The sequence below is a fragment of the Carlito syrichta genome, unplaced genomic scaffold (assembly GCF_000164805.1).
Source record: "Carlito syrichta isolate Samal-C Ts95f unplaced genomic scaffold, Tarsius_syrichta-2.0.1 Scaffold313978, whole genome shotgun sequence".
NCBI lineage: Eukaryota > Metazoa > Chordata > Mammalia > Primates > Tarsiidae > Carlito > Carlito syrichta.
In genome coordinates, this window is record NW_007258074.1 from 382,900 (window position 1) to 405,552 (window position 22,653).

Here is a 22,653-nt window from a genome sequence, read left to right on the forward strand (position 1 = left end):
GACAGAGTGAGATTCCAACTCAAAAAAAAAAAAAAAAATTTCAAATCTTATTTTACTACCTCCTTTCTCAGAAGTAAACTCTATCCTGAATTTAATATGTATTGTTACCAGAAATAATTTTTTTTGCGTTCTCATCTTAGATTCAGGGAATACAAATGCACGTTTGTTACATGGACATATTGTGTGGTAGGGATTGGGTTTCAGTTGGTCCATTCCCCAGATAGTGAACATTGTCTTCCATAGCTAATTTCTGGACCTTAACCCCCCACTTATAAGTGATTGTTAAATAAAAAGTGATGATTCTCATATCCCCTCCATGGTTACTAGTAGTCAAAAAACTTTGGGAATCTCAAGGGAGGTTTTTTGCTTATTTTTTCAGAGGCAGTAGAATGGAGGGGGAGAAGAAATTGTGTTCTAGTCAGTCGCAAGTCTGGGAGAAAAGAAACCAACCAAGTGAGAGTAGTATGTAACTATGGGTAGGAAAGAAGGAAGGTCCATCCCTGAGAGCCAGGGAAAAAAGAAGATGACCCAGGGACGTGGCCTGAGACGTGTTCAGAACATAAGAAACTCCATTGCAAGTGGACTGTGAACCCCCACCCAGATGAACCCTAACAGCAAAGACTGTACCATGAAGCAGAAATCACCCTTGCTTGGCCAAAGCAATGTGCCTGGACCATTACTGCCAAACAACTAGATGAACAGAGTCTCTGAAAATTGGGTCATGGATGCTAGCTAGCCTGAAATGTGCAGAGTAGCTGTAAGTACCATCGGGATAAACGGGGCTACCTGTGCTGCTGGAGGTCTCCAATCCCCAGGTACCATGTACCTGACTCTGCCCTCCTGGGAGGCAACCCAACAATACAGTTGAGGGACAGGAGTTAGACTACATATGTTTGTATCCTGACCAGATATTAATACAAAGTAGGTGGCCTAAGCCTAGCAACTTCACTTATCTGAGCCTCAGTGTCATCTGTAAATGGAGTTACTTTTTCTTTTTTTGAGTTGGAGTCTCACTCCATCACCCAGGCTGGAGTGCAGTGACATGCTCATGACCATCCCAGCATCAACCGGCTGAGCTCAGGCGATCCATTCACCTCAGCATTCCAAGTAGCTGGAGCTACAGGTGCATGCTACCACGCCCGGCTAATTTTCTTTTTCTGGGAAAACTGGCTGACCACATGCAGAAGATTAAAACAATATTTTTTTATTTATTGTAGAGAAGAGGTCTTGCCAAGTTGCTCGGGCCGGTCTTGAGCCCACAGGCTCAGGTAATCCACTCACCTCAGTCTCCCGGAGTGCTGGGATTACCACAAAGTGCTGAGCCACCGAGCCCGGCCTAGAATTACTTATATAACAACCTAATAGTGGTAGTTTTAGTTTTATGTTGCTTTTTGTTTTTTTCTTTTTCTTTTCTTTTCTTTCTTTCTTTCTTTCTTTCTTTTTTTTTTTTTTGTTTGAGTAAGAGTCTCACTATGTCACTGGAGAGCAATAGCACACTCACGGCCACAGCAGCCTCGGCCTGCTGGGCTCAGATGATCCTTCCACCTTAGCCTTCCAAGTAGCTGGAACAACAGGCACATGCCACCATGCCTGGCTAATTTCTTGATTTACTGTAGAAATGACGTCTTGCCAAGTTGCCCAAGCCTGTCTCAAACCCCTAGACTCAGGCAATCCTCTTGCCTCTAACTCCCAATGTACTGGGATTACAGGCATGAGACACTGCACTCAGTCGCTTTTTGTTTTTTTCAAGATTAATTAGGATCTACAGCTCAGTACGTGGTGTAGAGTATGGTCAAACACATTAACTGTATTTATTTGGCCATACCCTTCCCTTGGACAGACTTCCTAAAACAAGCCTTACCCCGGCTGACCTTATTTCAGTGTCACCAGCTTTTTGGTTTGTTATGGTTTATAAAAGTGTAATACATAAATATTCTATTTTCAGGCTGACAGGAACATTTTCAGGCTTTAAACAAAAAATAAGTGAAACCCTGTTTTCAGATCAACTGCTATCAGAAACTGGATTTATAAAGCCCATGACAACCTCCTTCAGCTGAGGCTGTGGCAGGGAGGAGCCTCACCCGTCTTCCTGAGCTAGCACCTAGACACCTTGGGGAGTCCTGGGCTCCTGGAACAAGTAAGAACACGCCTCACTTTCCAACACTGCCCCTAGCACATCCTCTTAATTTCCAGTCTGAGTTCATCACAGGGAGGTGACTTGTTCAGATCTTTCCAACTAACAGTGACAGAGCAGGCACCTGAATCCAGACACTGTTCTCTTTGATAGCTTCCTTCACTTTCCTCACTCGTAAACAACCTATAGTTTTTGTTTTACTAACTAGAGTACCATTTTATGTTTTTACTTAATTACCTGGTTAATATAATTCCTTACAATGATTCCATCTCCACTTCTTCCTCCTCCTTCTTCCTCTTCCTTTTTCTTTCCTTCTCCACCTTTTCCTTCTCTTTCTTCTTCTGAGTCAGAATCTCACTCTTTCACCCAGGTTGGAGTTCAGTGGCATGATCATAGTTCACTGCAGCCTCAACCTCCTGGGCTCAGGTGATCCTTCTGCCTCAGCCTCCTGAGAGACTGGGATTATAGGCATGTACCATAATGCCTGGCTAATTTTTAAATTTTTTGTGGGCATGAGGTCTTGCTATGTTGCTTCTTTTTAAAAATTTTAGCCTTGCTATAAGCAATAACATTCATGAATCTCACATTTGATCGATCCTATGCCTTTCTCAATATGTATTTAAACAAATACTTATTTTTAAAATTTGTTTATATGCCATTTAAAGCTTATATATGAGCCTCTAAATGTCCATATTACATTTTGGGCCATACTGTGCTCTGTGTACAAAAAAGAAAATACCTTAGTTCTGAGGAAGCCAGTCCAGACCAGGTGCTGTGTTTACACCAAGTACTAGGAGGTCCAGGGATCTGCTGGGCCCCATTCCTTGTGGGCCTCAATTCAACAGGATGACACAAGTTTAGAATGAAATTAAAGCATGACTACAGTACAGTTGGCTTTTTGTATTTTTTTAAAATTAGAAACAAGAGGTGGGAGGACACTGAATCAGATGCTCCTTTGAAAGTATCTCCCATTCTAGAATTCACTGGGTTCCACACACTATGGAATGTCTGCATTTATAACTTTTAAGAACTTTTCTGTGGATCTTCAATGTGTGCGCTTTACACTAAGAAAGCTGTGGTTAGTCCAGCCTTTGTAATCACAATAAGATGCTCCAGGGCTCATGTGATGGGGGAAATAACTCACACCTTGGAATGTTAATTGCACTTGCTCCTCAGCCTGGAGGCTGACAATGTGGCAGGATCATTGTGCAACACCGCACGCCCTGTCTTGTCTGGCTGGCTGCAGCTTTAGAAATGAAGAAAGAAAAAAAGGACTCAACCACAAGCAACAAGGGGCCATGTGCTGTTTGAGCCATGGCTGTCGCCATGTTTCCTGGCTTTGGTCCCCCTCCCCCACCTTGGGGAGGTGAATCTTCTCTTCTTTCTCTTTCTCTAATTTGCTTTTAAATAAACTTTTCTTTCTTAAAAAAAAAAAAGAAAGAAAGAAAGAAATGAAGAAAGAGAAGAAAAGCATTTAAGTTTTGCCTAGAGTTAAGGTTAGTCTTTTTAAGTATTCTTCCCCCTACCACCTCACATTCAGATAAAGTAACCTATATAGGCTGAATCAGCTATAGGAATGTAATGCTTTTTGGTTTCTCTTCAATATACATTTTTCTAGTTGACTTCCATTTGGCGCATCTGCTACCCTTGTTTTTCACCTTAGATCTGACACACAGGTAATACAATCCAGGACTGCTCAGATAGACTCTCTCCTTTGCATCCCACCTTCAGAAGGTTTCATTTCTTTTTCCAGTCACACAAGTATCAGAGTCTCAATGTTGGCAAAAGTCTTCTAGAAACCTAGGAAACCCAGATTAGCTAGTCAAGCTGGCCCTCACAGATGGACCGAAAAGTAATATAAATGAAGTATTATCAGTATAGCTGAAGCACAGACTTTCAGAAAGATCTGAGTTTGAATTCTGGCTCCACTTAACTTGAGATTTGGGGCTAGTGAATGAACCTCTCTGGTGCTTCGATGTCTGTCTCTATAATTCAAAGGCACAAATAGTATCTATCTCAAAGAGTTGCCTTAAGGTTTAGATGAGATAATGCTCATATTAAGCTTAGTGCTAGACACATAGCACTCAAAATTGCTAGCTATTATTCTCATATGACTTGCATGATTACCACCATTTTGTCATACAAATTGCCTGAAATCAATATGGTCATTGGGGCAGATTCCACGAGTGAGTTCTCACAACATCTGCTCTAATCCTTTCTAAAACCTTATATCTAGGACTCTCCAAGGTGTCTACAGAGCCTAGACTCTTTTTGTAGCTATTCTGTTTGTGACCTGGAATGGATCTATCTTTTTGCAAACATGATGGTGAAAAAGCTTTGATAGAAGTTCTAGTGTCTAGCTCCTACCATAGTAGGTATTGACTAGTGAGCAGCAGCAGTGGGGTTTACATGAGAACAGTGCTTTTTAAGGTTGGGCATTTTTCCTAGAATTGTTTCTGGCTGTGTATCCTAGCCTGCTTCCTTGGCACTGCTGGAAATCCTGTAAACTACCTAATACCCTGCTGTAATCTCTTTCTATTGAAACTAACTGGAGTGAATTCTGTTGTCTGCAACTAAGAACACAGTACTTATCCAAACAATCACCACAGTAATCATCAGAATAGTCCTTATTACTACAGTAATAGTATTTATTAAGCATATTAGCTACTAAAGAATAAAGAAAAGTATGCCTAAAAACCTTGTCCTTGCTTCAAAATGCATTTATCCTAAAAGGTACCACATGGATGGAAACCTGGGTTGTTTTGGGTGGGGGGGTGGATGGAGTGTTAAGGCTTAATTTTGTTTGGCAGCAGAAAGTCTTTTGTGAGGAACTAGCAGAATGAACTGATTAAACCTGAAGCCTTACAGAAAAGAATTCTCACTTGAGTCTTTATTGAGGATGACAGGTGAGCCTACCTGGCACAGTCTTCTCCGGAAATTATAATGGGAGAGTTGAAAGGTGTGCTGGAAAGTCAGTTTAAGTGTATAAGTACTTGGCTCTGTATGTTGTATATAGTCATTAATGTACCTTTAGGATGGCACCCAGGGGTGTGCTCAAGTACAATGGGGTAAATGCCTTGAAATAAATCATTAACAAGAGCATTGAGATCTCTCTCCAGACAGATTTTGAATTAATGAAAAATGACTGTGTGATGGGTATAGGCCTGGGTGAAGTGTGGTTTCAGTTTTACTGGTGTTCTTATCTGTTTTTGTGGTCAAATTTTTTTCTCCTTAAAAGACTGTTCTTATTGTGTGTTCTCTGAGTGACTGTGGCCCCAATGGCAACTCTCTTGTCATTTTTATTTAATACCTAGCTTCCCATTTTTTCCTCTTATGTCCTCCTTGCAAAATGTAATGAGCTCTTCAAAGCAGATCAGAGAACTTCTCACAATGCTAAGCTATTAGGCAGGAAGAAGATGTCTTCTCTCTTGAAGCCTCCAGAAGGAGCCAATTCTGCAAACACTCGGCTAAATCCCAGTAAAACTGACTTTGGGCTTCTGACCTTAGGAACTATAAAAGAATAAATGTGTGCTATTTGAAATTGCTAAGTTTGTGACAATTTATTACAGTGGCAATAGGAAACTAATACACTGCCTGACAGACTAAGCCAGAGGACCAACATTTTTGTGCTGCCTGTGTTCCGTGCTGCACAGCACCTACCTCACCTACCTCACCTACCTCACATCACCTCAGCCTCTTGTTTCTGTGATCACCTTACCCACTACTGACACTGACACCCCTTGGGATTACATTAGGCCCACCTGGATAATCCAGGAGTGTCTCTCCCTCTCAAGATCCTGATTTTTTTCTCCCTCTTTATTTTATTTTAAAGAGGTGGGTGCAAATTAGGATAGGTACATAAGTGGTCTATGTACAGGTGAAGCTTGGGCCTCACGATCCTTAATTTAATCACAGCTTCAAAATTCCGTTTGCCATATATAGTAACATTCACAGGTTCTAGGGATTAGGGTTCATTCAACCTTCCAGTGTGGCAAGAAACCAACTTCTTGTTTCTTCAATCAATAGGGATTTAACATAAGTTACATAGAGAAGTGTGAGTAGGAACTCAAGAAATCAGCAGGCATCTGAGACGCAACAAAGATATCCGGTTATCTTGCTGTCCTCTCAGCTGCAGGTGCCTTTTGCTCCAGACTCTAGACTTCTACCTTTATCGTAACTCTGTCTTTCCTTCTTCTTTCTGACTGCTAGTTGGGTCAGCCAGAGACCATCCTGTAAAGAACGCCTTTATCCCCCGCCAAGCTCTTGCCTGAGGACATCTCATTGGCTGCTGTCTAGCCTATAGACGTCAGCTTTTGAATCAGCCACCAATCCTTGGTTGAATCAGCTTTGGCCGGAAAACTGGACCATAATTCACAAAAACGTGCATAGGAACCATTCACCTTTTTCTCCAAAAGGGGCTGCGAAGTGACAAGCCTTCAGAGATTATTAGACTCCTTTCCAAAACAATGTCAGAGTTTGGGCAATAATTTTTTGCTTCTGGATTTTGAAACTGGGATATTTAGAGGTGCCTGTTACCAATAGGTTTTGGTACCAAATACCCAATGTTCCCACTTATTAGTGGGAGCTAAACACTGGGCACATACAAGCATAAGGATGGAAGCAACAGACCCTGGGAACTACTAACAGGGGGAAGGAGGATGAGAGGTAAGGGCAGAAAACCCACCCGTTGGGTCCCATGCTCACCACTTGGGTGGCAGGCTCAATAGTAGCCCAAACCTCACCATCACACGACATATCTGTGTAACAAACCTGCACATGTACCCCTTGAATCTAAAATAAAACAAAATTGATTTGCTGTTGGTTTTGAGGTGGAAGAAGCCAAGAGCCAAGGAATGTAGATGCCCTCTAGAAACAGAAAAAAGCAAGGCAACAGATTCTTCACTAGGGCTCCTTGAAGGAAGATAACCCTGCCAACACCTTGATTTTATCTCAGGAAGATTCATTCTTGGACTTCTGACCTCCAGAAATGTTAAAATATGAATCCGTGTTGTTTTAAGCCACTAAATTATATCACTTAAAAAAAAAAAAAACAGCAGTTAATAAACAAATACACTTTTCATGAACAACAAAAACAAAAAAAGAAAACCAAATGAGTTTTGGTTACGGTTTACAAAATACAATATTCTTAAGAAAATACATTATGGAATGCCCCAGAATAAAGAGTGCTTTGGGAAGCTACAGGCTTGTCACGTTGGCCTCCAGGCTAATCATAGACTGTAATTACAGGAAAATATCTACATATCACCAAAGGAGGTCTCCAAGGCCAAAGGTCTTTATGGTGCTTCAAATTATATAAAGCAACACACTGGAATTCCCAAGCCCTGAGTCATCCAGGAAAAATAGCTCATGTAGCTTTCAGGACACTGAGTTTAATTCAGAAACCATTTTATAAATGTCTAGGAGATCTAGAGAAGAAGAAAAGTAATCTGTAGTGTGGCACAGAATCAGACTGACTTTTCTTTAATGGAGATGTAGAGCCTGTTACATTATATATTTTTGGATTGTGTCAGATAATCATAGGTTCAGCCACTGGATTAGTCATATCATGAATTTCATAATCACCATGTAATTGACACAGACCTTTAAACAGTCCTTTCTCTTGGAAGCCAGTTTATTGCTGGAATTAAATGAACTGTCACTCTGCAGAAAATGGAACCAACTTTTCACTTGGCTCACTTTGGCTGTGATTAGGAGCTTTCTAGGAGTTAGTGTTCTTCCTCGCCAAGCTGTCCAAGTGGAAACAAGCAGATTGTCCTTAAGGATACAAAGGTTCTCTCTCCAAGTGGGAGCCCAGAGCAAAGGAAAAGAGAAAATATTTAATGTTCAGGCTATTAGGAAAAATAATTTACTGATAGTGCTATCTGTGTTTCCACTGCTCAAACACTAACATTAATGAAGCCTTTCTACAGCTTGGTCATATCTAACTACAGCTTGGATGCTGGGGCAGAAAGGCTGTTCAAATCCCAGCTTGGCCATTTACTGGCAGTGTGACCTTTTGCAGATGGGACTGACAGAGGTGCTTGTTCGATGGGAATATCGTGATGATTAAAAGCAGGTCAAATTCACATCGCAGTATCATGTGAGTGGAAGCTCTCACAAAGCCTTACCTCCTTTTGTTATTCATTGTTCTCTCTTATCTCACCAAATCTCCAAGCCCTATCCAGAGTGACATCCTACTCAGAAGCCTCCTCAAATGAACAAGCTGCCTCTCCTTTCTTTGAGCTCAGTTCTGGAATCTGTTCGTGCTTACTTGGGCTCTCCTACCTCCCAGTAATGCTTTCTAATGCCTAAACACAAGTCGGGGCTTTGGCTTTTTATGGCACCTTTGCCTTGCCTTTGTTGTAAGCAAATTTCTCTTGTTTAAGAATCTCTTTCTTTCTTTCCCGCCAAGTTTTCATTCCTGGTCTTCTCTCCCTAATTTTGTTTCTCCAAAGCTCAACGATTGGAGAGGAAGTTCCCATCAAGTTAATAAAAAGTGAAATGTGGTCAGGAAGAGAGAAGGAGGAAGGGAAGGAATCATGCCGGTTTCTTTTTTCTTCTTCTTCTTTTTTTTTTCTTTTTGAGTTGGAGTCTCACTCTGCCACCCAGACTGGAGTGCAGTGGCATGCTCACAGCCACCGCAGCCTCAGCCTGCTGGGCTCAGACAATCCTGCCTCAGCCTTCCAAGTAGCCGGAACTACAGGCATGCACCACCAGACCCGGCTAATTTTTTAATTTATTGTAGAGACGAGGTCTCGCCAAATTGCCCAGCTGATCTTGAACCCCTGGGCTCTGGCAATCCTCTTGCGTCTGCCTCCCAAAGTGCTGGGATTACAGGCATGAGCCACTGTGCCTGGCATGCCTGTTTCTTTATTATTTTTTTCCCACATAAATTCCGCTCCTTGGTTTTTTTGTTTGTTTGGTTGGTTGGTTTTTTTTGAGTTGGAGTCTCACTCTGTCGCCCAGACTGGAGTGCAATGGCCGCTCCCGGCCACCGCAGCCTCGACCTGCTGGGCTCTGGCGATCCTTCCGCCTCAGTCTTCCAAGTAAAATCCCGTTCCTTGTAAATAACTCCCTACCCTTTCCTGGTCTGCAGTTTCTCAACTTTTTTCAAATTCCCTTTGAACAATGTAAGTATCTCCTTGCACATCCCATCCCAATTTAATTTAAAACTTCAAAATAAATGGGACAGCATAACTAAAAATATATTACAACAATGGTCACCTTAGTCGAAGCCTGTTCAAATGACACAAGCGCCCTTAGAGATTTGAAGTCCCTCTCCTGAGCCCCTCTCCATGTCCAGGAAATTGGCAACCACTGTCTGGGTTCCATAGTCTTCAACAGGATGAGATCTATTTGTGACTTTCTGGGCCAGAGTTGATTCTTTGGGTATAAGCTCCCAAATCTGGTGACCATTTCTATCTAATTCTGTTTGTGTTTCATCCAGAGTAGTACCTTGCCATATAAGCACTTAAGTCTGATTCTTGTTAAAGATTTACTGGCAAACATTGGGTATGGTCCAGAGAACAGATTTTGAAGTCACACTGCACACAGGATAACTATATTTCTTGAACTTTACAGCAGTTAGGTTAGGACCAGATGGCACAGTTCTGGCCAGTTGAATGAAAGAAGATGTGTTGTATGCCACTTACAAGCCTGACCTCAACATTTCCTATACTGTCTTCCACACTCTTTTTCTTCACTAGTTGAGCAGGGAAAATCAAGGGGAAAACTTCAAAGAGGCTCTAGGGGGTTATGAAGTTATAAGAGAGAAGGAACTTGGATCCCTAAGTCACAACTAGGAAGAGATTTCCCAGAAGAACTGCCCAACCCACATTCACTGTGATGGGAGGCGAAAATGAATCTTTGCTGCATTAAGCCACAGAGATTTGGGGGTTCTTTGTCATAGTAGCCAGTGTTAATTAACCTAACACATTTTGAAAGTTCTTAGAACATAATAAGGGCTAAATAAATATTAGTTTTTGTTAACATTATTACTTGTTCCATTAGCTAATATTTATTGCACAAATAGGTATTATGCATGTTTCTCACACCTTAGAAGGTAAGTACCCAGGCCTTGCCCTTTCCCACCAGAGGGGCTTTACCTATGTTCTATTTTCTTTTCTTTTTGAGTCAGAGTTTCACTTTGTTGCCCAGGTTGGAGTGCAATGACATGATCATGGCTCACTGCAGCCTCAACTTCCTGGCCTCAGGTGACTCTCTTTCTTCAGCTTCCTGAGTAGCTGGGACTACAGGCATACACCACCACACCCAGCTAATTAAAAAAAAAAAAAATTTTTTTTTTTATAGATACAAGGTCTCACTATGTTGCCCAGGCTGATCTTGAATTCCTAGGCTCAAGCGATCCTCCTGCCTTGGCCTCCCAAAGTGCTGAAATTACAGGTGTAAGCCACAGTGCTCAGCTATCTATGTCCTGCCTGACCTGTTCCTTCCTCCTCTCTTAACATAGTTGACTACTACTCATACTTAAGATCGACGGTCAAACGTGTTCTTTTTTTTTTTTTTTTGAGTCGGAGTCTCACTCTGTTGCCCAGACCGGAGTGCAATGGCCCCTCCCAGCCACCACAGCCTCCACCTGCTGGGCTCCGGCGATCCTTCTGCCTCAGCCTTCCAAGTAGCCGGAATTACAGGCATGCGCTATCACGCCCAGCTGATTTTTTGATTTATTGTAGAGATGAGGTCTTGCTGCCTAGGCGGGTCTCGAACCCGCGGGCTCAGGCAATCCACTCACCTCAGCCTCCCAAAGGCGCGGGATTACAGGCCGAGCCACCGAGCCCGGCTCAAATGTGTTCTTACTCATCAAAATCTTCCCTAAGTCCCTAGACTAGGTCAATGCTTCCTATTACATAATCTCATACATCCCTAAACACCTCCTACAGGGTACTTATCACAATTTATCAATTCATGACTATTTATGTAGTTCTTTGGTGAGTGTGTTTCTTCCTCACCATAGAGCAAGCATCAAGACAGCAGGAGCCATCCTATCTGATTCACTGTTGTGTTCCCTATGCCTAGCCCAGTGCCTGGCACACAGGATGTGCTCAAAAAACATTTGTGATTGGGCATGGTGGCTTGTGCCTATAATCCCTGCACTTTGGGAGGCCAAGGCAGGAGGATGGCTAAACCCAGGAGTTTGAGACCAGCCTGGATAACATAACAAAGCCTCATTTTTACAAAAAAAAAAAAATCAAAAAAGTAGCTGGGCATGGTGCCTTGAGCCTGTAGTCTCAGCTACTTGGGATGCTAAAAGGAAGGATTGCCTGAGCTCAGGAGGCTGAGGCCCCTGTAAGCTGTGATTGTTGTGATCTTGCCACTGCACTCCAGCCTGGGCAACAGAATGACATCTGGACTCAAGAAAAAAAAAAATTTGGAGAGTGTGTGTGTGTGTGTGTGTGTGTGTGTCCACACAGGGCAGGTCTCACAGGCTTTTTGCTTCTTACTGGGGTCAAATATCAATGTTGGATCTGGACCTTATCTTTGCAAATTTAGAGACTTAATTTTAATTTTTCGTGAAAGCCCAGAATCTAGAAAATGATTCACAATAACCACACTTAGAGGATATCTACTTCCTGACTGTGAGACCCCTTGGAAAAGCAAATTAGGATTCAGAAGAAGTCCATTTGATGAAGAAAGAAAGCCGATGGGTTTGAGAGGAATGTACTTCCTCTAGGCTCATCCCTGCCACCTCAAATATGTGGTAATGAATTAGCCTCTTCTAGATAATCTTGTCTGTTCTATTGTTATAGACATTTGGCTTACATAAAGGTTTTTAAAAATGATTTATCACAAAAAATTTTAAACACATAGAAAAGTGGAAAGAATAGTACCATGAACACTTACACACCCAGGAACCAAATTCAATTATTATTAGCATTTGGCCTATTTATTTCATTTATATATAGGATCTATAATTTTTGCTGATATCATCTCCAAAAAATAAGGCATTTTCTACACAATCACAACACCATTATCATCTAAAATTAATAATATTCCCCAATATTGTCGAATACCATTTCTTCCAAAGTGTCATATAGATATTGTTTTTTCGGGTTGCACATAGTTTTTTATTGCTGTGTCTCTTTTTTTTTTTTTTTTTTATTGAGTTGGAGTCTCACTCTGTTGCCCAGACTGGAGTGCAGTGGCTGCTCCCGGCCACTGCAGCCTCGACCTGCTGGGTTCCGGCGAGCCTTCCGCCTCAGCCTTCCGAGTAGCCGGAATTACAGGCATGTGCTACCACGCCCGGCTGATTTTTTGATTTATTGTCGAGATGAGGTCTCGCTGCCCAGGCGGGTCTCAAACCCGCGGGCTCAGGCCATCCACTCACCTCAGCCTCCCAAAGGTGCGGGATTACAGGCTGAGCCACCGAGCCTGGCTTTTTGCTGTGTCTCTTAAGCAAGGCCAGGGCTGGAGTAAAGTGAGTTACTGGAGCCCCAAAAAACTCAGTCATCAAGAGAAATAATATTTTAATGCAATATTTTAAAAAATCAAATCAGCAAACTACAGCCCTCAGGTCAGCTGCTTGTTCTTCTAGGTAAAGTTTTATAGGGCTGAGATTAGCATGAGGTGGGGGGGCAAGGTTGCACAAATGCAGGATCTTTGTTTAAACTTCCGATATTTTGTTCATCATGGGTTTTTTTTACATTAATTTTGTTTTTTGAAAATATTGTGATTGAATGTGGTGGTTCCTGCCTGTAATCCCAGCACCTTGGGAGGCTGAGGTGAGAGGATTGCCTGAGCTCAGGAGTTTGAGACCAGCCTGGGCAATATAGTGGGACCTCGTCTCTACAGGAAAGAAAGAAAGAAAGAAAGAAAAAAGCATTGAATTATTACTCCTCTTGGTCACTGAGTTTTGGGGCATTCCTTAAATTTTGCACTTAAAGCAAGTGCTTCACTCACCTTACTGCCAGCCTGACTCTTAACACGCCATGAATCTCCACTTCATTCACAACTTTGACTTTTGCAATTCTTTCAAGTCAATATTTGTGGAGCACACAGCCAGCCAGACCAAACACTCTGCGGATCCAACTAGAACCCCTGATATAATGAAGACACATTCTAATGTTGGATATGACCACATCACAGACAGAAGAAGCAACACATGACAGAACAGGAACAGGGGAAGAAGACAGGACATGTCCCTCGTTCACGCTAAGAAGTTTACTGATCCCAGGTGGGGAAAGACTGGACATTGAGAAGAGAAAAAAGCCTTCCTGTGACTCCTTTTAGCGCTTACTTCCTCATTTTTCTGCTCCCTCGGGGCCAAGTTTCTCAAAAAAATACAACTGAGACTTGTTTCAAAAACCCACACCAGTTGTCTTCCGGTGCCCCACAGGTGCCAAAACTGCCCGCTTCTTTCCTCATGGTGTCATACAGGGTGTACCTTGATCTCCTGTACTCCCCGAAAATGGGGCCTAAAGGCTTAAGTAGATTCACATGAAACATTTGGGGCAAGGTTGCTTCAGAGGTGATACGGTGACCCTCATATTGCACCACTTCAAGAGGCGTGTGGTGTCTGCTTATTCCATATTTGTATATTTTCAATTTCATCAATTCTGACTCCATATGAGGATTAGATTTTGAGAGGGACCATTCTCTGACCATTCAGAGGGAACTGAAGACTCGGCTTTGGCTGAGAACATTATCAAACTGTGGAATTTCTAGTAGACAATACAGTTCTCATTCAACTAGGAAACAATATGGGTGGCTTGCATGAAATTAACTTAGGTGTTGGGAACCCTCATGAATTGAATGTTACTCATACAAATGTTTGTAATGTACTTTCTTTACTAGCATAAACTTAATTTTGAGATAATTGTAGATTATTTCATCTTTAAATAATTGTAGATTTAAAAAACTATCGCAACAACATTAAGAATCCCGTATGCAATAAGGGTACCTGATCTCAAACCAGGTGAAGTGGGGACCAAAGTGAGACCCAAACTTTACCTGCACAATGACCATTTGTATACCTAACCCTGAATTGTACCCTCCATCTTAAAATAAAATTTTTTAAAAAAGAATTCTATATGCTTCTCACATAGTTTCCCTTATGCTTAAATCTAGCATAACTGATATATTTGTCAGAGTGAAGAAATTAACATTGGAGCTGGGCATGATGTCTCAGCCTGTAATCCCAGCACTTTGGGAGACTGAGGAGAGAGGATTGCCTGAGCCTGGGGACTCGAGACCAACCTGGGCAACTTGGTGACAACTCGTCTCTACAATAAATCACGAAAAATATCTTGGTGTGGTGGCATGCATCTGTAGTTCCAGCTACTTGGAAGGTTGAGGTGGAAGGATTGCCTGAGCCCGCAGGTCAAGGCTGCGGTGACCATGAGTGTGCCACTCCACTCCAGCCTGGGTGACAGAGTGAGACTCTGACTCAAAAAAAAAAAAAAAAAAAACAAGGTGAGGATCTCCAGAACTTTTTCACCACCTCCAACTGAAGCTATGCACCTATTAGAAAACTTTCTTTTTAAGTATTGCTTTTCAAACCTCCCGTATCAAAATAATTTAGTCTACCATTCTTGGAGAAGGATTATTCATGGGGCACATTCTGGTGCTTGGACAACTGTTGTGTTTTGTTGCCCGGCTTCTATTTCCCTTTCTCCAGGTAGTATCACCTGAAGTTTACTTTAGGGAATCACTCCTTATTCAGCCTGAAGTCTTGGGAGGAGTGTCAGGTATGATACCTTGTTTTCTCAGTGTCAAGGTGTGGCAGGTTTTCTCAGTGTCAAGGTGTGGCAGGTAACTTAAGCTAGGTGAGAACAAGGGCAAAAAGAAGCAGGGATATATCCTAATAGCAATGTCCTAATCTTTTTTTTTAGTTGGCGTCTTACTTTGTCACCCAGGCCAGAGTGCAGTGGCACAATCATGGTTCACTGCAACTTCTGACTCCTAGGTACAGGCAATTCTCCCACCTCGGCCTCCTGAGTAGCTGGGACTGTAGAACCATGCCACCACACTAGGTTAATTTTTTTTTTTGTAGAGATGAGTTCTTGCTATGTTGCCCAGGCTGGCCTCAAACTCCTATCCTCACATGATCCTCCTGCCTCAGCCTCCCAAAGTGCTAGGATTACAGGCACCTGGCCAATGTTCTAATCTTTAGCTCCTGAGACTTCCTTCCCCAGAGGTGCCCTGGTTCTTATCCTTGTGATTACAGTGATTTTTAGATTATTTTGCTGGCCCCATGTCTTTCCATTAAGTTCCACTCCTTTTAAGTTAGTCAAAGTCAGACACAAATAGAACCCTATTTGACATAGGAAATTATTGTTAACAAAAAGACCCCTGGTGTCAAGTCAATTCCAGAAAAACATTTAACAATGCCTTCTACTCTGTCAGCTCCAAATTATTGCACAGAGAGAAAAGGCTTTGGTGGAATCATGTCTAGAAACAATCTCTCTGCCCCAGAAGGGTCCCTGAGCTCTGAGGGTGATGACATAGGTTTTAGAAAAATAAATGTAAAATAGGCCAGGCATGGTGGCTCATGGCTGTAATCCCAGCACTTTAGGAGGCTGAGGCAAGTGGATCGCTTGAGGCTAGGAGTTCAAAACCAGCTAGGGCAACATAGGAAGACTTATCTCTACCAAAAAAAAAAAAAAAAAAATTAAATCAGCTGGATGTGGTGGCAGGCGTCTGTTGTCCCAACTACTTGGGAATCTGAGGCAGAAAGATTGCCTGAACCCAGGAGTTGGAGGCTGTGGTGAGCTGTGATCCTGCCACTGTGTTCCAGTTTGGACAACAGAATGAGACCTTGATTATATATGTAAAATAAAAAGGAGAGAGAGATTCTACCAAAGAAATGCTCTCGAATGCCTTAGCAACCACATAAGCTGTTTCCTACCTTCTCTGGGCACCTTCCGAGAGCTGACTTTAGGACAGAAGCACATGAGTCGTGACACCAGAAAGATTATGATGAGAATGGTGGCTGCTGCTTTCACATGTAATCTAGTTAGGTTCCTTGGCATCTCTGAACCTCAATTTCCTCAACAGTAAAGCAAAGGCAAGCTGTTCTCAAGACAAGTGCCTGGTGTGTCGTAGGCATTCACCCAGGTGTGCCCATTTCTTGGGCTACTCTCTGCTACTGAAATGACTTCCACAAAGGAGTTGGGGGGAGCAGATATCAAACTGATTTGTCTGTCAGGTTCTCTTTGGTGCTGAAGCATAGGACACTGAGCAGTCTGGTGACATCCTATGTACTTGAATGTTTGTGGCCAATGGTTCCCAAGAAGGGAACTCTGTACATCCTGCTGAGAACTCCCCCACTCTGTTGGAAGGAAGAACTGGTCTCTGTGCCAAATGTACAGCCCCAGCAGCTCTCCCAAGACACCATCAGCCAGTTCCATAAGCAACCATAAGAGACTCGGGGAGCTGCCCATCTTCAAGGGGTTCTTTAGCCCCTGATGTGGCTGCATGGCAGAACCAGTTTCCTGAATACAGGCTGTTTTCTCATATTTCTGTAAAGGAGGTCGCTCCTACCTGGATACCCTTCCCATGCATAATGCATCATGAAGAGCAGGGCCATCGTTGGAACTGTGCAATGTACAACCTGCACAACTGTACAGGACAGCCCTGGGTAAGAAAATGGGCTCCAGAGTCGGAAAAAATCGAATCTAGACCTAACTTCCACTATTTTTTCTTAGTAAAAATGTGAACAAGTCGACCTTTCTAAATCTCACTTTCCTCATTTGTGAAGTTGGAATAATTACAGTAGCAACCTCTTGGTGTTGTGAGGATTAAAATGAAATAATATATATGTGGAGATCTTAGCACAGTGTTTGTCACATAAAGATGCTTAATAAAAGCCATAACAATTCTTATTCCCTGTGGCTAACTTTTACTCTATCTTTAAGATCAAAGTATCTTTATTCTACCTGGAAGCCTTTTCTCATTTCTCCACAAGCTAGGTCAAATACCTCTTCTATGTGCTTCTATCCCTCCTGGTGTTGCCCCTAGTACTGCTGGGCTTCCACCTGAAACCGTGACACCTTGATGTCAGAGACTATGTCTTTCATACTAGGGGCACCAGTCCTTATTTATTTGTTTATTTTTGAGTTGGAGTCGCACTCTGTTGCCCAGGCAGGAGTGCAGTGGCACACTCACGGCCACCACAGTTTTGACCTGCTGGGCTCCCATGATCCTTCTGCCTCAGCCTTCCAGGTAGTTGGAACTATAGGCACGCGCTACCACGCCCAGCTAATTTTGGATTTATTGTAGAGACAAGGTCTCGCCAAGTTGTCTGGGTTGGTCTTGAACCCGTGGACTCAGACAATCCACTCACCTCAGCCTCCCAAAATGCTGGGATTAAAGACTGAGCCGCCAAGCCCAGCCAGTCACCAGTACTTACAACAATGCCTGGCATGTAGTAGGATCTCAATAAATGCTAGCTGAATCAATGCATGTATGAATGAATGATTGCATGCTGACTTTGATGGGAGCCAGGGGAAACTTGCCTTCTCATTTTCTGTTAGAAACCAGTGATGGGGGGAAAGCAGCAGAGAAATGGGAAGGGATAGTATGGACGAGGCATTTGGCTAAGGCAGGTCAGCCCCTTCCTGAGGTCACTTTCTGGATAAAAGGAAAACTGAATGAGACCTTGTACCAACCTGGGTCTAAGAAGATAAACAAGCCAAGGGTTCTCTCTAGACAATGGCCCGATTCTCCCTGACCAGGAAGGTGGGAGCTGTGGGGAACCAGACAAACATCCCCTTCCAATTTCCTTCCGTCTGTGCTCAGCTCCCGCAAAGCATCAGAGCCCACAGCCGTTCACAGCCTTTCCTTCATAGATGGCGTCTTCAGATCCGAGACGGGCTCTTACTCGGTGAGATCTTTGACGGCTGGATGGAGCTGAAGTGAGTCTGAATCACTCCTAACCACAATGGCCTTAGAATGACAGAGGGTTTCTGTTTCCAGGGCGTGTTCAAAAGTGGGTTTTTTTGTGGCACAATTTGCTTCCACGTGGCCCCTGCCACCCAGGAGCTGAGATGAGCAGTTTGCACAGATCAAATTATTGAACTTCAAAACACCCATGAAAAACTGTAAAAACAAAACAGCAGCAGAAGTACAAGGCTGAGGGAGATGTGGCTCAACAGGAGCACGTGTGAAAAATGACTTGGCAGTCCAGACGCCTGTGGGTCCGGCGTGAGTCAGCTGAAGGATGAGGAGCCAGAAAACCTCAGACGGGCCTGGACTGAGTGGAACTTCCAGAAAAAGAAAGGTGATGGTTGACTCCACTCCACACTGGTCAGACCACCCTGGAGGAGGGTTGACTCTGTCTAAATGCCCGTCGGGGGACAGGAAAGGGTGTGTTCTGAGTGGAATTACCAAATTTGGAGGGAGTGGGGGAACCCAAAAGCTGGACTAGAGGAAGGAGAGATGGGTGCCCTGGGAAAGAAAGGGCTGGGGGCTCCTCCCTGCAACTTCTGCTTGGAAGTCCTTCCCCTCCTGTCATCCTGGTGGACTCCTATTCATCTCTCAGGCCTCATCTCCTGCCACCTCTTCTGAGAAGCCTTCCCTCACTCTCTAAGCAGAAGAAACCCCACCTCTGTTTGGACCCCCTCCCCCTGCAGCTGGGAGTCAGATCCCTTCACTACACATCTCTCACATGGAACAACGTTTTGGTGTTTCGATTCGTCCTACTTATCTCTGCATCCCAGTGCCCGGCATAGTGACAATTCTTCAGCAAATGTCTGATGAATTGAATTGTTGGCATGAAAACGGCCGCCACACATTTTGACCATGAGGAAGAGAGACTGTATTTTTTCTATGTGGCTCGAAAGGCGGAACTGGGAGAGAGGGTGGAGATGCCAACAATTTCAGCTCAAAACTAGGAAGTGCTTTATAATAATAACAACAACGGCTTTATTGTGTGTTTTAGTCATCTACTGCTGCATAGATAAATCACTCCAAAACTTAGCAGCCTGAAACAGTAACAAACATTTGTTATCTCACACAGTTTTCGTGGGTCAGGGATTCAGGAGGAGCTTAGGAGAGTAGCCCTGGCTTGGGATCTCTCTCTCAGGAGGTTGTAGTCAAGATACCAGCTGGGGCTGCAGTCATCTAAAGACTTACCTGGGGCTGGAAGATCCGCTTCAAGATGGCTCAGTCACATGGCTGTTGGAAGGAGGCCTCAGTTGCTTCCCTGGGGGCCTCTCCATAGAGTATTTGAGTGACTTCCCAACATGGCCGCTGGCTTCCCCCAGAAAGAGCGATTGGAGAAAGAGAATCAGGAGACCGCAATGCCTTTTATGACCAAGCCTTGGAAGTCTCAGTGTCATTCCTACAATCGTCTGTATGGGAAGAGACTACATATAGGCATGACTGCTAGAGAACGAGCGGGACCATCTTGGATGTTGGCTAGCACATTGAGTATTGACTGTGTGCAAGGCTTCATGCTAAATGTTTGACACTGGATCTCTCATGTCTTCCTCCCAACTACCTTAAGAGGTTGGTGTTTCTATTACTCCCATTTTATAGATAAGAAGACCAAATCACAGAGATGTTAACTAACTTGTCCATGGTCACACACCCAGAAAGTCTCTGAGCTTTGGCTTAAACCTAAAGTCCTGACACCATTATACTTTCCACCATATTATAATACGCAATCCTACCTCTGCCAGGTAAGCTGGAGCAGTGGTTCTCAGTCCTGGCTGCATGTAGACATCAGCTGGGAAGCCTTTACAAATTGTGATTGTTGAGGCTGAACTCCAGGAGTCTGACCCAATTAATCTGGAGTCTGAGCCTATTATGCAGCCAACACTGAGGACCAGTACAATAGAGAAAGTGCTGACACTGTTTGGATGTTGGAGCATGCCCTTCCTGAGGCCCCCTCCAAATAGTGCCTGTTATGGCCTGGGTGAAAGGGGACACGTTTTTATTACACCAGCAGGTAGGGACTGAAATGTCATGTGTAGGTGAGTTCCTGATTATTATCTTTGGGCCTGTGGAAGTAGTGTCTGAATGGTGTCTTGAAAGGCAAGTAGATGTCGAGAAGGCTGAGAAGGTGTATTTCAGCTTCAAGGAAATATGCAGGACCTAGTCCTGGGGTGAAATCTCAGGATGTAAATGATTAGCAAGAGAATTTTTGCAGACGTCTTCTCAGATTCTCCAAAAATTGCCAGCCTCTCTCCTCACCTCCCTCATCTGTATTTCCAGCTCCCACTCCCTGGCCACTGTGATCAGAGACAATGTTCTTTCTTTCTTTCTTTTTGAGTCAGAGTTTCACTCTTGCCCAGGTAGGAGTGCAGTGTCACACTCACAGCCATTGCAGCCTTGACCTGCTGGGTATCGGCCATTCTTGCACCTCAATCTTCCAAGTAGCTGGAACCACAGATGCACACCATCACGCCTGGCTAATGTTTTGGTTTATTGTAGAGATGAGGCCTTGCCAAGTTGTCCAGGCTGGTCTGGAGCCCCTGGGCTCAGGCAATCCTCTCACCTCTGCCTCCCAAAGTGCGGAAATTGCAGGGGTGGAGGCATGAGCCACCGCCCTCGGCTAGAGATAACTTTCTTCTTCTTCTTCTTCTTTTTTTTTTTTAAAGTGGGAAAGCAAGATTTATTGAGAGCACAGAAAAGCTCCCACAGTGGAAGGGTCCCAAAGAGGTTGCCTTCTTTTTTTTTTTAAATTGGGGTCTCACTCTGTCACCCAGGTTGGAGTGCAGTGGCATGCTCATGGCCACCGCAGCCCTGACCTGCTGGGCTCAAGTGATCCTTCTGCCTCAGCCTTCCAAGTAGCTGGAACCATGCCTGGCTAATTTTTTGATTTGTTGTAGAGACAAGGTCTCACCCAGGTTGGTCTTGAAACTCCGGGTTCAGACAATCCTCTCGCCTCCGCCTCCCAAACTGCTGGGATTGGAGGCATGAGCCACTGTGCCCGGCTAGAGACATCTTTCTTTTTTTTTTTTTTTTTTTTTTTGAGTTGGAGTCTCACTCTGTCGCCCAGACTGGAGTGCAGTGGCCGCTCCCGGTCACTGCAGCCTCGACCTGCTGGGTTCCGGCGATCCTTCCGCCTCAGCCTTCCAAGTAGCCGGAATTACAGGCGCACGCTACCACGCCCAGCTGATTTTTTTATTTATTGTAGAGATGAGGTCTCGCCTGCCCAGGTGGGTCTTGAACCCACGGGCTCAGGCAATCCACTCACTTCAGCCTCCCAAAGGCACAGGATTACAGGCTGAGCCACCAAGCCCAGCTGAGACATCTTTCTTAATGCAGATACTGAGAATAAACTGGAAAGGGTAAGGGTAATGGGATAAGTCCCTGCAGAGAAGGAAGGGATGGGGAGAGAATTTCTTTTAAACTAACTCTTGGCTATTATTCTCTGCTTCTTGGTCATGACATTGGGCTGAGGTTGAACGAGGCAGTCATGTTCTCAGCGGGTCATCATAAGCACAGGAAGACTAGCTGGAGCTTCTGGGGGTGGGGGAGGCATTCCTTTCCAATCACATCATGCCTTTCTGCCCTGTTCATCAGTATGAGCACACCACTGCCGATACCCCCAATCCTGGTGGCAGAACGGTATAACAGTCATTCATCTAGGAAATGCTGGTTGAGAGACCGGCCCAGGCACTGATCTCGGCATTAGAGATGAAGACGTGAGCAAAGCAAAGACCTGTGTTCATGGAGCTCTCCGGGAAGACAGGCAGAGAGTCTCTCTAATGGGACAAGGATTGGGTCGATGTTAGAATCTTCAACAGGATGCCAGAGACACTAGACAAGTGTTTTCTAAGTATTGAAAGGAGAGAATTTTGACACTAGAATTTGACATCCAGCTAGACTATTTTTTATATGACAGAGTGGATGGATGATAGTGTTAGGTCCTCTAGAGGCCCTCGGAAGATTTGCCACACAAAGACGCTTTGAAGACGCTCCTGGCGGAAGTTCTCCAGCAAGGAGGAAAAATAAAGCCAGAGAATGTTTTGAGATAAGGGCATGAAAATAAGCTTCTCAAGCTTATTGCTGCCTAAATACATGATGACAAGAAAAAGGAAAACAAGAGAATAAGCTAACCCAAACTCTAGATAACGCAAATAGCAAACATAAAAAGACCAGTTAGTGAGATATACCTGGGTGCATGTCTCCCTGGGAGAGAACAAATAGATATTGATAAGGTTAAGAAGTTGAATGGAGGGAATATCAGTGTTAATGTGTGAGGAGTAAAACCCAGAGGAATAAAAATAGAATGTGTAACTTGTGCAAATAGCAGAAGAAAATGTGTTCTATTCAATGAAAGGAGGAAACCAAGGTTGCTATGTGAATGATCACTTAAAAAATTAGTAGCTAGGCACAGTGGCTCATGCCTGTAATCCCAGAGCTTTGGAAGGCAGAGGCAAGAGGATTGCTTAAGCTCAGGGATTTGAGACCAGCCTGAGCAACATGGCGAGACCGCATCTCTACAATAAATAAAAAAAAAATTAGCCAGGCATAGTGGCAATGTCTGTGGTTCCAGCTACTTGGAAGGCTGAGGTGGAAGGATCTCCTGAGCCCAGCAGGTCAAGGCTGGA